This window comes from Carex rostrata, chromosome 2 (assembly GCF_964058835.1).
Source record: "Carex rostrata chromosome 2, lpCarRost1.2, whole genome shotgun sequence".
NCBI classification, from domain to species: Eukaryota; Viridiplantae; Streptophyta; class Magnoliopsida; order Poales; family Cyperaceae; genus Carex; species Carex rostrata.
In genome coordinates this window covers 9,402,965-9,419,485 of record NC_135919.1, presented here as the reverse complement: position 1 = coordinate 9,419,485, position 16,521 = coordinate 9,402,965, and positions in this window count along the sequence as shown.

Genomic DNA, 16,521 nt, shown 5'->3' with positions numbered 1-16,521 from the left:
GTTTCCAAATCACAGTTGGAATGCAGACCGAGCGAGTAGAGCTACATCACGGGAATGATTCTCCTCGGAGCACCAAACGTATGGTGCCTCTATCGGTTATCCACCAGGACTAACCGGAGAGCGGTTTATTTCTTTTGCCAGAAATACTATAAACCGCGGAATTATGCAAAAACACTATTCACGGGGAAAAGACGAAAACCCGTAAACACGAATTTTCGGTTGCTCGGTTTCATCAATAAGCAAAACTGATATACCGCGAAATTCGGTAAAACACTATTCATCAATCCCATAAATATACTTCACAACAACCCGCAAGATTATACGTCAACTACGTATAACTTTCTTTTCTCAACCGAAAACACTATTTGGGAGAGAAACCGAGAAAGAGAGAAAATACCGATTCGATTCTGCATGAAACGATACGTATGAATTAGTAAGTTTTTCTCTCTACCCCTCCACCCCTATTTATAGGGTTTAGGGTCGGTTGCCAAAAGACCAAAATGCCCTCCAAGTTCGGCCTATTTAAAAGATATGCCATTGAATGGATAAGGATGATGACATGTGGATAAGATCGATGACGTGTCATCTGGATAGGATCGATGACACGTCATGTGGATAAGGACGAATCTGAAAAGACCCGAATGCCCTCGGCCCGAATACAAATAATATTCGTATAATTATTCTGAACAATTATATTTCTTGCGGTTGTTGTTTCGGTAATTTATACAACGTGTCCGGCACATTTATAAATTAACCGGTTAACTTTTATACAACATGTCACACACGTTTATAAATTAACTAATGTTTTTGCTTGTTATTTTTACATAACATTTATAATTTAATTATAACACGTATAATTAATTATAACCATCTTACTATTGATCATAACTAATTTATAATCAATCACAATAAGATTCTCCGATTAACTCCTATATGGTGTGACCCAATAGGATCTGTGTTATGTTGGTAAATAGAGTTAAAACTGTTTTAACTTCTATAATCATGAGCGGCATCTGGCAACACATCATGACCATCCAATTACACAGATGATGCTGTACAGTACAATATCACGATCCAGTAAACAATTTACTTGTGTCTGTTCTTCTGTCTCATAGCTATCAGATTAGTTTCAAGGTAGATGTGTGTCATCCTTGCTAACTGAATCTTTTCTTGATCTTGAGCAGATTATCAAATATAATTACTCTTGTAATTATACCGCTAGCAGATAATCTTACTCTATCAAGGGGCCTAGTGATGCTATAGCTCGTATAGAGATACGAGGGACAAATAGTATTCTTGGTAGACTATCACTTCCTCAGCTAAGCTATACATATGTGAATGCTACCGTTATGACTGTTTTTTACGGACAGTGTTAGATAACAATCACACATACATATTTCTCAGTGGGAACGATAAATACCTCATACTGTAGAACGTGACACTGAATGAAAACATAAATGACATGAACACAATTCTATTTAATGTTTCATTCGGGGTCTGTCAAATACCATGTTCCTAGAACATGTATCTATGTGATTAAAATGACATCTCGTGTCAGGTGGTTTGTAAAACTTAACCATCTTTTAATCCACATACTAACCTTATCGCGGTAATTAGTGTTCCTGCTAATTACCTTGGTCAGTGACTTTTTAAGAGTATATATCATCTATATTATGGAGTTTCACAATTTCAGTCATGAACTCGAAATGATCCATAAATTCAATAATACTCAAGGCAACAAAATGATATATAAATAAACATTCAATTCATGAACAAAGCTTTATGATAAATTATCGTATTATTGACTTCTAGATTATTACAAACTAACAGTTGTTCCGTGCTGTTACCGTGTTATTCCGTGATGAGGCTTTTTTTCTCACTCTAGAGATGAATATTGTCAATAAAAAATATTTTTTTATAAGTAAAATACTGTCATTTATTAATTTGATATCACAAGTTTAAAATTATTTCTTTTAAATTTATCATGCCTTTACGCGCTAAACTAAGATACGAATTGACAAGTGTTTCAACTAGTGTATTAATTATACCCGAGTCGGATATACTCTGCCTGCCCGCCCGTGTTCTAGTTCGGGTATAGGCGGGTAAACGGGTATGGTGGGTACGGGTATAGGACGGGCAGGGCACGACTTTTCGGAAAAAAACCTGACCATACCTGGCCCGAGATACCCGTCTACCCGTGATACCCGTGCCCTTAGTGCCTGTGCCCGTGATACCCTTTTTTTTAAAAAAAAAATTTTCAACATTTAAATCAAATTTCCCTCCAATTCTCCATACATATATTTTTTTAAATAAATAAACATATATTATATGTATATGTATATGTTTATACATATATATGCATATGTTTATACATATATATACATATACAATATCAAATGCGGCATTTAAAGAAAAACATATAAAAATATTTTAAAAATGTTAAATATGTATATATAATATATGTATAATATATATATGTATATATAATATATGTATATATAATATATGTATATATAATATATGTATAGAGTACGGCTAACGCGCTTCCTCTAGCATATGGGCCGAAATGCTTCCGGTGGAAATTTAAAATTTCAAAATCCGAAAAGTCGATCTGAACCGTTCATCTTCTTCTCCATATTAATATCTGCTTGGAGACCAAATTTTACATTTTTCTGAAATTTTTTACTATTTATTAAGCCATTTTGAAAATCGCTGATCCAACGGTAGCTTCTGATTTTTACTGTTTGGTAAGCCACCGTTGGATCAGCGATTTTCAAAATGGCTTAATAAATAGTAAAAAATTTCAGAAAAATGTAAAATTTGGTCTCCAAGCAGATATTAATATGGAGAAGAAGATGAACGGTTCAGATCGACTTTTTGGATTTTGAAATTTCAAATTTCCACCGGAAGCATTTCGGCCCATATGCTAGAGGAAGCACGTTAGCCGTACTCTATATGTATAATATATATATGTATATATAATATATGTATAATATATATATGTATAATATATATATGTATATATAATATATGTATGTATAAATAATATATGTATAATATATGTATATGTATATCAAATGCGGTCGGCATTTGACCTCTGCTGGTAAATCCGCAAGCATGAATTGATATAGGGATTTTGTGAATATGTTACATTAGAAAATATATAGTTTAAAAATTCGGATTTTGCAAAATAAATATGTTGTAATCTAACCTATTCAATATGTTTAATTTTGTGTAATCTACATTAGAAAATATATAGTTTAAATGAACCGGGTCGAGGGAAATAAACCCAACTATATATTTTTATTAGATTAATTTTGTGAATATAGATATTCAAATTTGTTTTGATGTTAGGTTTCATTTTTGAAATTCATATTTATTTTTCATAGGTTTAAAAAAAAAACAAAAAAAAAACAAAAAAAAAAAGGACCGGACCTGCCCGCCTACCCGGACCGCCCTGCCCTTCAAGGGTACCACGGGCACGGGTATAGAACGGGCAGGGCACGGTTTTTGAAAAAAAATACCCGAGATACCCGTCTACCCGTGATACCTGTGCCCGACCAATACCCTTGCCCCTGCCCGGATATACCCGGCCCGCCCTGCCCCTGCCCGTCCTTAATACACTAGTTTCAACTCATGTTAATCAAATGTACTGCTGGGAGAATGGAGACTTTGGCTGAGCTTTAACATGTTGATTTACCGGGAAGGAAGTTTGAGATTGAAGTATAATTTTTTTTTAAAATAAAGTTGGGGGATCGAGTCAAGTCATGTAACCAACTGTTTTTATATTCACAGGGAAGTTTGTATTTAGATTTCAAACATGTAACTTTTATCTAATACTGGTTTAAAGTATAAATTTTTTGTTTTCATAAAAATCATTTTTTTTTTCAAATTTGAAAGAAAATTTATGTGAAAAAAGGAACATCGGAGCAACACATCAATCCGTATCCTCCCAGGTAGGGGCGGATCCAGAATTTCGATCAGAGATAGGCCCAAAATGTACACATTTTCAAGAACTTTATACATGAAAAAAATAGCTATCTATACGAAACTGGCATGAAAAATTAAACATAATTATTTATCTTTAGTTTTAAAAACATAACATGATTATTTATCTTGAAATTTATCTAAAATCTATAGTTTAAAATTAGTTTTATATTTTTTTTCTTTTAAACACACGAGATATTATAGACATGGTTTTGTAGAAACTTGTTTTGAACTAAAAAAATAAAAAAATATTTTGTCAAAAATAATGTTAAGACAAATTATTACACTCAACAAATTGGTATGTTATCTGAGATAGTGCTATGTGGTTGTTCCCTTGTACTGATTGATTGCCTCGAATTTTTTGAAAAAAAAAAAAAACTATTTTGTTTTAGAAAAATAAGAAATAGTTTATATATATAATTTTAATTTAATAATACAAAGGACAAGACTCAAATATTTACTAATATAAATAATATAGAATTAAAATTAAACTACATTATTTTAAATTGAATAAATAAAAAATAAAATTACAAAATAAAAATGCACAAACTATAAAATTACAAACATGTGCAATGTGTTAGGTTCTAGATTGATTAAGCCCTACAAGACTTGCTCCCAGATCAAAATTGAAACAAAACACTTAAAATAAACATTAAATTTTATATGGCCCAATATAAAAACCAAAAACTGACCCATTTAATTTAATTATAAATGTTAGTCCCACATGTCATATTCTTCTATTTCTTTTTGTCTTCTTTATTTCTATGAAGAAATAAACTATTCTTTTACATTTTCTCCAAATTCTTCGTTTTTTCCATGATTTTTCCCCTTTCATGATGCAAATCTCAGCTGGACCGTGTTTCTTTTTTGCTTCTGGATTAGGGATAGGCACTAACATATCATGCTAGTATATCTCCAAAAAAAAATCATAATCCAGGGGTAGGCACTTGCCTACCCCTGGACCTCTTTGGATCCGCCCCTGTTCCCAAGTACTCGACTCAAGCAAATTACAAACAAACGGCTCATATTAGTCCTTTAAACTTGACACGAATCTCAAACCAGACCTTCTATAGTTTCTTCTATAGCTAGTTAGGCACGAAATTTACTTTGGGCTGACTGAAATTAATCAGGACCGTCTGTTTGTAATTTGCTTGAGTCAGGTACTTGGGATTTCAACAATGTAATATGAAAGGAAAATATGAACAGCATAACTGATTCTATGTGGCAAAATAGCAAAGAAATTTATAAGTTTGGGCTTGCAGACAGGTGTCAATCCAGGATTCCAGTCAAAAGTAGACACAAAATACTAATAAGAGTATAATTTTTTTTTCTCTTGACGAATTAGAGCAGAAAACAAATAAGAATTTAAAAAATTCACGATGTGACCAGATATGTTACGACACGACACTGTTCAGTCACAGCACAACACAGTTCCATCGCAGCATGACATGGTACGTGTGCCGGTCATGTGTTGTGAATCGCGTGTCCCGTGCCGTGACCATTCACGCGACGTGATCATCTTTTAAAATTTGACACGACACGCCACGCAAAAGATTTGGTCACGACACAACACATGGTCATGTGAGTCACGTGTAATTAGGATCATTAGATCTTGATCGAATGGTGAATCTTAAATAAACTAACATCAATTATAAAAAAATATAGTTAAACATGACCAAACGTGACCAATCACATTTGGTACGTCACGTGTGGTCACGGCATGCCTTGGTCATGGCGTGACTAACTTGTTGTGACCATTGACGCATGCCATGACCATCCTTCCAAATTTAATCATAGCACGTCACGTGATTCAAGTCACGACATGACTAGTTATGACTATAGTAACAAGACTCGCGATTTATTCGCGTTTAATTCATTTTTTTTTTACATTTCCGAATTGAATTCCAAATAGAACACAAAAAAACGTATAATACGTTTTATACGCGAATAAAACACGTATAAAATGCGAGTCACGTATTATTAGTGAGAAAAACGAGAAAAAAATGTCAATTTTTTATTTTTATTTTTAGAAACTTTTTTTGATTTTTTTTGCTGGGTTTTCATTGGGAATTTTTTTTTTACTTATTGTGCCGAATTATATCCAAATTATACCCGAATTACGAATTTTTGAACTCGTTGAACCGAATCCGAAGTTTTCATTTGTCACTATGGTTACGACATGATATATATTTAGATCCCTAGTAGCAAATCTCTTTTTTCTCCAGGCGAACCAACGATTCTTCTGAGTGGAGTAGCAAATCGGACCACGTTTTTTTTTCTTTAATTTTTTTACACGAATCAGTCTAGACATGCTGACTTTCTTTTCCACGTAATTTTCTTCTACTTACCTGTGAATTAAATTTAAGAGTAAACATTGTTTTTATCCAGAGGTAGGTACAAGTATACCAGAGCCTTGAAAAAAAAAAATTGAATCCGTACGTCACTACTTGCACAATGGTTACCTTAGGAAATATATTCTGAACACACAGTACATTCAAAGAGACAAACATATCATTTTTATATTTGGATTGAGATGCACTGATTTGTTCAGAACATATAATTTATTCCATACAAAATTCCATCACAATGTATAATTAATTTTAGAGCAAAACTATTAAATTAATTAAGACTACGTAGTTATCTATTAAAAATAAATTACAATAAAATTACTTCATATATTTCTCTTTGACTATTTTTTTGGAAACCTCAATAATTAATTAACAGACTAGCTATCTGATCAGGCCAGTAATTATAAACCATTCAACAAAAGCATGGTGTATTCAAGCCCTCATTTGATTAAACGGATTAATTAGTTTACATGAGATGTGTATTCCAGTTTTAAATAAAGATACAAGTAGCTCAATATAGTTGAGCTTGAGAAATAAAGCAAAATTAGATGAAAAATTAACAAAAAGTGAAAATCAGCTAAGATGGATGAAAATGTCAATATACTAATTTGAATCAGTTACTGGCTAAGTAGTTTAAGCCTATATATGTTATTGTATGACTGCTTGTGATTCCGAGTTTGTTGAATGAGCTGCTCAATTTCATTGGATTTATCTGTGAAGATCCTTGAACAGCGCTCTCGCCAACGCCAAATAATAAATTGCGCTATTAGCAGCAGTGACCTCTCTTCCTTGTTAAACTCTTTGTTAATGAGTGCTTCGATCCCTTGCTTTTTGTATGGACAGTTTCATTTCCATTGTTACTGTTAGTTGTCGAAATAACTCTTTTATCACAGTACATTCATTGCGCGGAGTTTTTTACAAGAATTATTGTTATTTGGCATCCAATCTAGTAAAATATATACTAAAGTTGTTATTGCATACATGTACTGTTTATTAAATTAATTCAGAACATGAACTGTGCTCCAGCTATATTCCTATTAGAAGATAATAAGGTATTATTCTTATTTTCTCCGATTACAAAATCTAAATTAAGTTCATAAAAAAAATTGCTGCACTTCAATATATACCTTGAATTTCCACAAGAAAACAATTAGGAAATGTAACTAGGATTCCAATTAATATCTCATATATTCTTGTATTAACATCCTATAATTAATACTGCAATGTATTAGATAAAAATGATCAGCAACTGATCAAACTCAAGATTTTGATCAAAATCTCTGTTTGCAAAAAATAAAATAATAAGAGAGAGAAGGAAAGGAAGGAAAAAGAAATTAAACTAGAAACAAGAAAGGCTGTTATCAAATGTTTCTTGGAACCATACAATATAATTGAAACTGATTGATTTGTACTAACAAAAACAATTATAATAGTAGATTAAGGAAAACAAGACAATCATAAGTGCTTTTGCAAACTAATAATAAAAGAAATAATACAGTACTGCATATATACTCTTGTGCGAAACAACAACAAATTACTTTATATACCTAAAATGATGATGAACTTCTAGATTATATATACCAACCTCGTTAACATACATCCCTAGCTATAACCGAAGCTCGAGATCAACATCTTGATCTTGTGTCTCGATCAGAGTATCAGCACGCCTTCTCTTTGCATTTATAATCGCCGGATCATCTTTTGTAATTTGATCTTTCATGCGAAACCCAACACGATTTTCAATAATAGAAGAGGGATTAGACAAAGAAAGAGTGCAAACCCTAGAAGAGAGAGCATTGTTCGAGTTGCTTCTTTTCAATGTTGATGCATGAAGGGTACTAGTAATATGACCTTCATTCAGATTGAGATGTAATCCTTGTCGAAGCTTTGCACGGTCTCTTCGGTGTACATTCATGTGTCCACCAAGCGCTTGTGCTGAACGGAATTCGCGGTCACAGAAATTGCATGAATAATATCTCGGGGGCCAAACAAAGAGGCACTCGTAGTTATTGGCAAAGAATTCTTGTTCGACACCATTTTTCCATGGTTCGGTTTGCAATTTTGATGTCAAGATTAGATCATAAGGGAAGGCAAAATAATCTTTGGTGTACAGAAGCTGCTTGTCTGGATCCATGATACTGGATGAAAGTGTTGTACCGCAGAGATGGTTTTAATTTCTGAGAGAATATGTAACTAGCTAGCTAGTTAGTTAATTAGAGACGCTACCTATCTCCTCACAAGTCCCACCAAGTAGGGTACACTGTACAGTACATGGATATGTCCCAGCAAAGAATTCTGGATTTTCTTCTCCTTGTCAAAATATAGGATAATAATAAGTGATTGTATGAAAATACTATATTTAGCGGGTTACATTTAGGGGTTACGGCCTTATGGTACATTACCCAAAATGAAAATGGAGAACTTCCGTTAGCTTTCCTGAGATTAAATATATCGACAAAGCTATTTTCTTTTCACAAAGTGCATCAGACATACACTTTTACATTTTGTTTCTATTGATCGGAGTAATGTTGTAAAATGCGGTTTTGTTTATGCATGTAAAAGATCACTGCATATCACATATGTAACATGCGGCCGCATATGCGAATTTGTATGTGGAAGTATATATGAGATTTTACTATGCTTTGTTAAAGAAATATAAATAAAATAAAACTAATTTATATCTAAAGACTTTTTTAGTCTAGTGGTTTATGTTTTTTATTATATTATAAGGGTTATAGGTTTTAATTTTCTCCACTGCAAAATAATTTTTAGGCTTTATTCAAGTCCGCATGGACTGTATATGTGTCCGTATATTCAAAACTGCATGAACTTAATTGCGTGAGATTTTGTATACGGAAGACAACTACATAAGCATATACAGCCGCATTTTACAACACATGATCTGAGTATCGAACGATGCATGCATGTATGAAGTCAAAATAGTTCTATCAATATTTTTAGTTTTTTACCCTTCGTAGCGGGCACACCAAATGAAAGAAAGGAAAAAAAAAATACAATATGCTTAGTTACCCAGGTTCATACTTTAAGCCATCGCTGAGCGCTCAAATTGAGGTGATTAGAAGGTTCTAAACCATGATTATACATAATCTATTAAGTTCATACCTAGGGTTAGCTATTTTTGTCACCTCATTTATTTTTCTTTTCTTTTTTTCTTAAAATATCTGTTCAAGGTGGACAAATTGCAAGTAGTGATCTCGGTCTGATGACTTCTGATCTCATCAATCAATCAGACATAAAATCCAAAAGGTCTCTTTGGAAATTAGTTGGAAACTGTATTTCAAAGAGTAAGACAGCTCCATGTGGGACCCACCCCTAACTACCACTCTCCATCTCTGGATTCCTTTCCTGCTCCTGACATTCTGGCATGATCACTGTTTCTTTCACTCTTATTAAACCGGATCGGACCGGACGGGTGAACTGGAATAAACCGGACCAGGAACCAAGTCCGGTTCAGTTCAAATGAAAGACCGGATAAGCAGATAAAATTAAGGGCCCAGAAAAATGTAAAAGCACCTAAGATGTGTTATTCCGTGAGAATGTTTATATGGTCTTTTGTGTGTTGCTACAACGTTTTCTTTTAAACAATTATGTTTATCAAACTATCAATCGTTGAAATATTATAATTTTATTAAAAAATGAAAAAACATAAAATTTAATATAGATTGTTGAAAGTTATTTTTTATAAAAAAAATGAAGAATTTATATATTGTTAGTTATTCAATTTTAAAATAAAGGTATAAAACTGTAAAATCTAAATCTAAAATCTCTTTGATTAAAAAAAGCGCTCGTATGATATTTTATTTTAATAATCTTAAAAATAAGTTCAACAGATTTTGAGCTTCAAAAAATATATATTATTCATTTTGATACTAGTTTCGTCATTAAATTCCGACTTAGTTTTCACTTCATGTTTTCTAAATCTTCAACTATTAATAATTAAGAAAAAAAAAACTAGAACGTTGTGCATGAGAATGTATATTTATTCGATATCAAGTACTTACCGACTTGATTGGGTTGATTTAGATTCTATAAAAGAAAATTAAGGAGAATAGATTTAAAAGCTTCACATTTTCACATTTTGTTTATCGAGTGCCACAATTTGTTCAACCTTATAATATAACTTTTTAGTCTTTCAATTTTGTTGTAGAATTTTTTATTAAGCATTTGACAAATTAAACTTTTATTAAATGCATTAGTTTCACAATATCCATTTTTATACCCTTGCACTTAGCTAAAATTAATTAATGACTAATACTTTCATTTTATTTGAAAAATAACCTTTTTACCATTAACAAATTTAGTGTTACTAAAAATCAACAGATGAACCGGTTGACCCACCGGTCATACCAGTAAACCATTGACCCGGAGCATTACCGAGTGGATGTTTGGTCCAGTTATGATAACATTGGTTTCTCTGGTTCCATTTCTTGCTAACAAGATTGATAAACTAAGAATATTAACATGTAGGTTTCAATTTTATTTTTAAAAATTTTTAAAATATTTTGTCTGAAAATAAATTGATATTTTTTCTCCAAAAATAGTAAGGACCGCACCATTAATTCGATCGTTAGAGGGTGACCGTATTGGCATTGATTCAATCATCTTTCATAACCAAATTTTGAAAGAAAGAAAAAGGAAAAATGGGGTCCATATTTTTGAAATTTGGTTCGGAGAAACCGAATTAAGGGCTTGTTCAGCCATCTAAAGGGAATGAAAATGGGAGCGAGAATGAAAATTTTTAAATGGTCGAAATACTGTGTCCGCGGATTGATTTTGGTAAAGTCCGAATGAATTCTTTTTTTTTTTTTTCCAGGCACACAGTAAACGGCCGAACATGTCCTAATAGTTCAGCCACCCCTTTCAAACTTTTTGTGTTATCATTTGTGTAAAGTTGGAAGGAACCAAATTTGATTAGTTATTTACTATTTTCGTAAAACAAACTATCAATATATTTCCTTTCAAACTTCTAGAAGGAATTGTGTAGGTTTCTAGTTTAGTTCAGTTTTAATTATTGATTTGATATAACTTTGAGGTTCTGTTCGGCCTCTAATTGAGAATGAGAATAGGCACATGAATTGAACTGAAAAGTACTGTTTCTGTGGAAAAAAAAAATTGAACTGAATTTTTTTTTCCAACGGAAACAGTAATGCGACCGAACATGGCCTGAAAGAATAATGCACTGTCATTCTATTGTCGCTATCTTATAATCTCTGGTCATGATGTTTATTCTCATCTTCGTACAGGATTTGCTGTTAATTAAGTTGTTTTATCTAAACTTTCAATAATAATTTGCTTGTCAAGTTGTCAATTCCATGATAGGACGACTATGAATTAATGACCCGTGACTTCTCTATATAAAAAACTGTACAAGTGTTTGGTTTTATATATCAGATATATTCTCTAATATTTTAGAATTTTTTTTATAAATCATAATTAGAAAAAAAAAACATTATGAAAACAACGTGATTTTTTTTTTTACAAAAATCATAAGAACCGAAATGTCATTTCAATCTCTTTTTTAGTTATATATACCACTGTTTGCTCCGTATCTACTCCGTTTTCATCCCTAAAATATTGTTTTTTTTTTATAAACCATAACTAGAAAAAAAAATTATAAAACTAACATTATTATTTTATTTTTTTACAAAAATCATAAGAACCGAAATGTCATTTCGGTCTCTTTTTTTTTTTGAACCGAATTGTCATTTCGGTCCAAGCCGTTTTCACAGATTTTGAGAAAAAAATATGTTGAAAAATTGTAAAAATACCAGGGACCGAATTGCTATTTTGGTTCCAAAAAAAATTCCGGGAATGAAATGATATTTCGGTTCCTATAGTTTTTGTAAAAAAAAATAATCATGTTAGTTTCATAATTTATTTTTTCTAGTTATGGTTTATAAAAAAAATATATATATTTTAGGGATGAAAACGGAGCAGATACGGAGCAAACAGTGGTAAAACCATGTTCATATTTTTTATCTTTGCCGGATACAGCTATGAAATGAATATCAGACAAATTTGAATATGGATACGAATACGGATTAGATCGAATATTTATTAAAATAATATAAATAATTATTGAAAAATATTAAAGTTCATAATATTTATCTTATTATAATAGTGAATAACATAATTTTTTCATGATATATATTAAAATATATGTTATATATCTACTATTTATATATGGATAATTAAAAGGTAAAATCATATGCAGAGCTATATTCAAGGAATGGAGTTCAATTGATCCCCATTTATTTTGAATTTTTTTATACTTATATACGATTTTCTATATAATATAGGGTAAAATGCTATAGATATGATAATATTGAGACCCACTCATAGCATGAAAATTTTATATGACTGACCTCCATTCGTGTTTGACCCTTGAAGGTCTGGCTCCGCCCGTAAAACCATATTAGTATGGAGGATATTCGAATATCATATATCCACATCTAATTTTTCGAATACAAATCAGTTATGAATCAAATATTATCCATACCATTTTTACCTCTGCTAATATATCATAAAACTAATAATCGTTAAATAGTATCTTGTACACTTATGACTAATATATCATAAAACTAATAATCGTTAAATAGTATCTTGTACACTTTCTCTCATAATTCTATGGTCCCAATGAGATGTACAAAAACACCTAATTCTTGTACTGTTGGATTTTCAATAACAAGTATTTTTTTTTTCATATGCTCTGTCGCGTTATGCAACGCTATTATCATAAATAAGTGAAACATTATAATTTATCTTTTTAATTTACGTACTCGTAGTATATCTTCATTCTAAAGAAAAAATCATCAAATTAATCTCGTACACTGCTAGATTTTGTCATAATCACAATAAAAAATCAAGACTTTTTAGCTTATTTGCCGCAAATTCTTCCCATCAATTTAATTAGGCAATTAAGAACGTATTGGGTTGAACTATTTTTAATAATTAAATTGGACAAATAAATATATAGAGAATGTATGATATAAATCTAGCTAACTAGTAGAATATTTTCGTCGAATTCAGAGTAGGTCCGATGCTCATTGAATCTACTTTGATTCAATTGGTTCAATCACCGTCCGATTTGCATTAAGATGAGTGCACTTAGCATTAAATTTTGTATGCACTTTAATTTTTGTACACACAGATCTGAATATAAATCATACAGCGTTAGAACTAATTGAATCCAAAAATAGATCCGATCTCATTTGCGTCATGCTGCGGTACATAATCGCTCACTACTTTGATTGATTCATCATGCCACGTCAGCGTCAAATGAATTCATTCTGTCTTTCTGAATTTAAATACCTAGTTTAATTATAAGTGATTTATTGTTACATCTGCCAGATCCTTAAACATATTTATTTCATACGGCATCACTCTCATTGACTCCACTATCAATTGCCTCAAAATTAAATTAATAAGAATAACTTAAATATGAGTTTAGGGCAGGCAAAAAAAAAAAAAAATCATAGCTGATGGCCCGAATTTTTTATTAATATCCAAATTTAATATTAAATTTCAAAAAATAACCGGATCAGTAACGTTTTTCGAAATCTACCCTTTCCGGAAAAAAAAATTTCCGGAAACGGTAGCTACTTCCGGAAAAAAAATTTCCGGAAATAGGATTTTTTTTTTTTTTCCGGAAAAATTTTATCCGGAAATAGGACTTTTTTTTTATTTTTTTTTTTTAGGAAATTTTTTTTTCCGAAAATTTTTTTTTATAGGAATTTTTTTTTTTCAGTTTTTATTTATAATTTATTTATTTTTTGTATTTAAGTATTACAAATATTTAATATAGTTTTTTAAAAAATAGATGGAATACTATATAATTTGATTTATTCGAAGGACTGCTACAAATAATCCGGATCAACATTTTTCATGCCGAATTTTTTACGGCCGTAAAAAAAAATAATATAATATAATATATGCATATGTATATATAATATAATATATTTATATGTATATATAATATAATATATGTATATATATGTAGAGGAGGGATCAAGTTACAACATTTGAAAGTTACAACAAAGTTACAACATCATTTTTTTTCATTTTCAAAGTCCAAATCGTCGATCCAAACCGTTAGATATTCAATCTATATTAAAATGTGGTTGCAGACCAAATTTTATATTTTTTGAAATTTTTTTGCTATTTATTAAGATGGGTACAAAATTGCTGTTTTTTAATGGTGCAGAATTTTAATAAAAACAGCGATTTTGTACCCATCTTAATAAATAGCAAAAAAATTTTAAAAAATGTAAAATTTGGTTTTCAAGCACATTTTAATATAGATTGAATATCTAACGGTTTGGATCGACGATTTGGACTTTGAAAATGAAAAAAAATGATGTTGTAACTTTGTTGTAACTTTCAAGTGTTGTAACTTGATCCCTCCTCATATATGTATATATAATATAATATATGTATATATATATATATATAATATTTTTTATACCTCATCATACCTCATATTTTATATCTTCATTTTCATATATATACATATATTATATTATATATACATAGAGTTAGGCTGGGGTGCTATGGATAGCATAGTGGCCTCTATGCTACGGCTCAATATTCGAGTTTTCAAAATCCAAACGGTCGATCCGAACCGTTCATCTTATTCTCCATATTAATATCTGCTTGGAGATCAAATTTTATAATTTTCTGAATTTTTTTACTATTTATTAAGCCACTTTGAAAATCGCTAATCCAACGGTTTTACTGTTTTTTGCAGCCACCGTTGGATCAACAATTTTGTAAAATACTTAATAAATAATAAAAAAATTCAGAAAAATGTAAAATTTGGTCTCCAAGCAGATATTAATATGGAGAATAAGATGAACGGTTCGGATCGACCGTTTGGATTTTGAAAACTCGAATATTGAGCCGTAGCATAGAGGCCACTATGCTATCCATAGCACCCCAGCCTAACTCATATACATATACATATATTATATTAGATATACATATACATATGCATATATTATATTATATTATTTTTTTTTACGGCCGTAAAAAATCCGGCATGAAAAATGTTGATCCGGATTATTTGTAGCAGTCCTTCGAATAAATCAAATTATATAGTATTCCATCTATTTTTTTAAAAACTATATTAAATATTTGTAATACTTAAATACAAAAAATAAATAAATTATAAATAAAAACTGAAAAAAAAAATTCCTATAAAAAAAATTTCCTAAAAAAAAAAAAAAAAAAAAAATCCTATTTCCAGATAAATTTTTTCCGGAAAAAAAAAAATTTCTATTTCCGGATAAAATTTTTCCGGATTTAGCCTATTTCCGGAAGTAGCTACCGTTTCCGAAAAAAAAATTTCCGGAAACAAAGGCTATTTCCGGAAAGGGTAGATTTCGAAAAACGTTACTGATCCGGTTATTTTTTGAAATTTAATATTAAATTTGGATATTAATAAAAAATTCGGGCTGATGGCTCTCTTGAGATCGGCTTGATAAAGTTGTTATTTAGCTCGCTCGATTCTGACTCGGCTTATCATTATATAGCAAGTTCAAGTTTAACCAAACTTTTGATTTAATGGCAAAGACACATGATCTCTATGTAAGAGATCATGAGTTCGAAATCCAGATAGGAGAAATCATTTATTGTATTCAAGTTTAACCTAGCTTGATTCATTTCTCAACTTGTTGTAAGAAAGATGAAATTATTTTTCGAATCTTTCACTATTCCTCTTTGTGTTCGCCATTCACAACATTAAATTTACAAAAATCATTGATTTGTATGTGGTTCAACTCAGCACTAATATTGAAAGGTCTCTTATCATTATAGACAAATGACGGATTGATTCCGTTTAAAATCAGACAGTTGACATTAATGCAGAGGATACGAATTCGCTCGTTTGCAGCCCTACTTCAGTTCAAAATCGCACAAACATGTTGCTGTCAGATGGAGAAGCTACACGAAGCCATGAACAAGCACCTTGCAATTTCTGGAGCTCCTATGATAATATGAACTGGGTCTCCTAGTTAAGGAAGAATGACAGTTAAGAACAAACATGTCTCTGGTGGCTGGAGCTACACAAAAAGCCATGAACGAAGACCTTGCGTGTGTGTGGAGCACCATGTGTGCCTAGTCAAAGAAATAAAAAGAGAATTGCACAAGGATTTGGTCGAACACATTG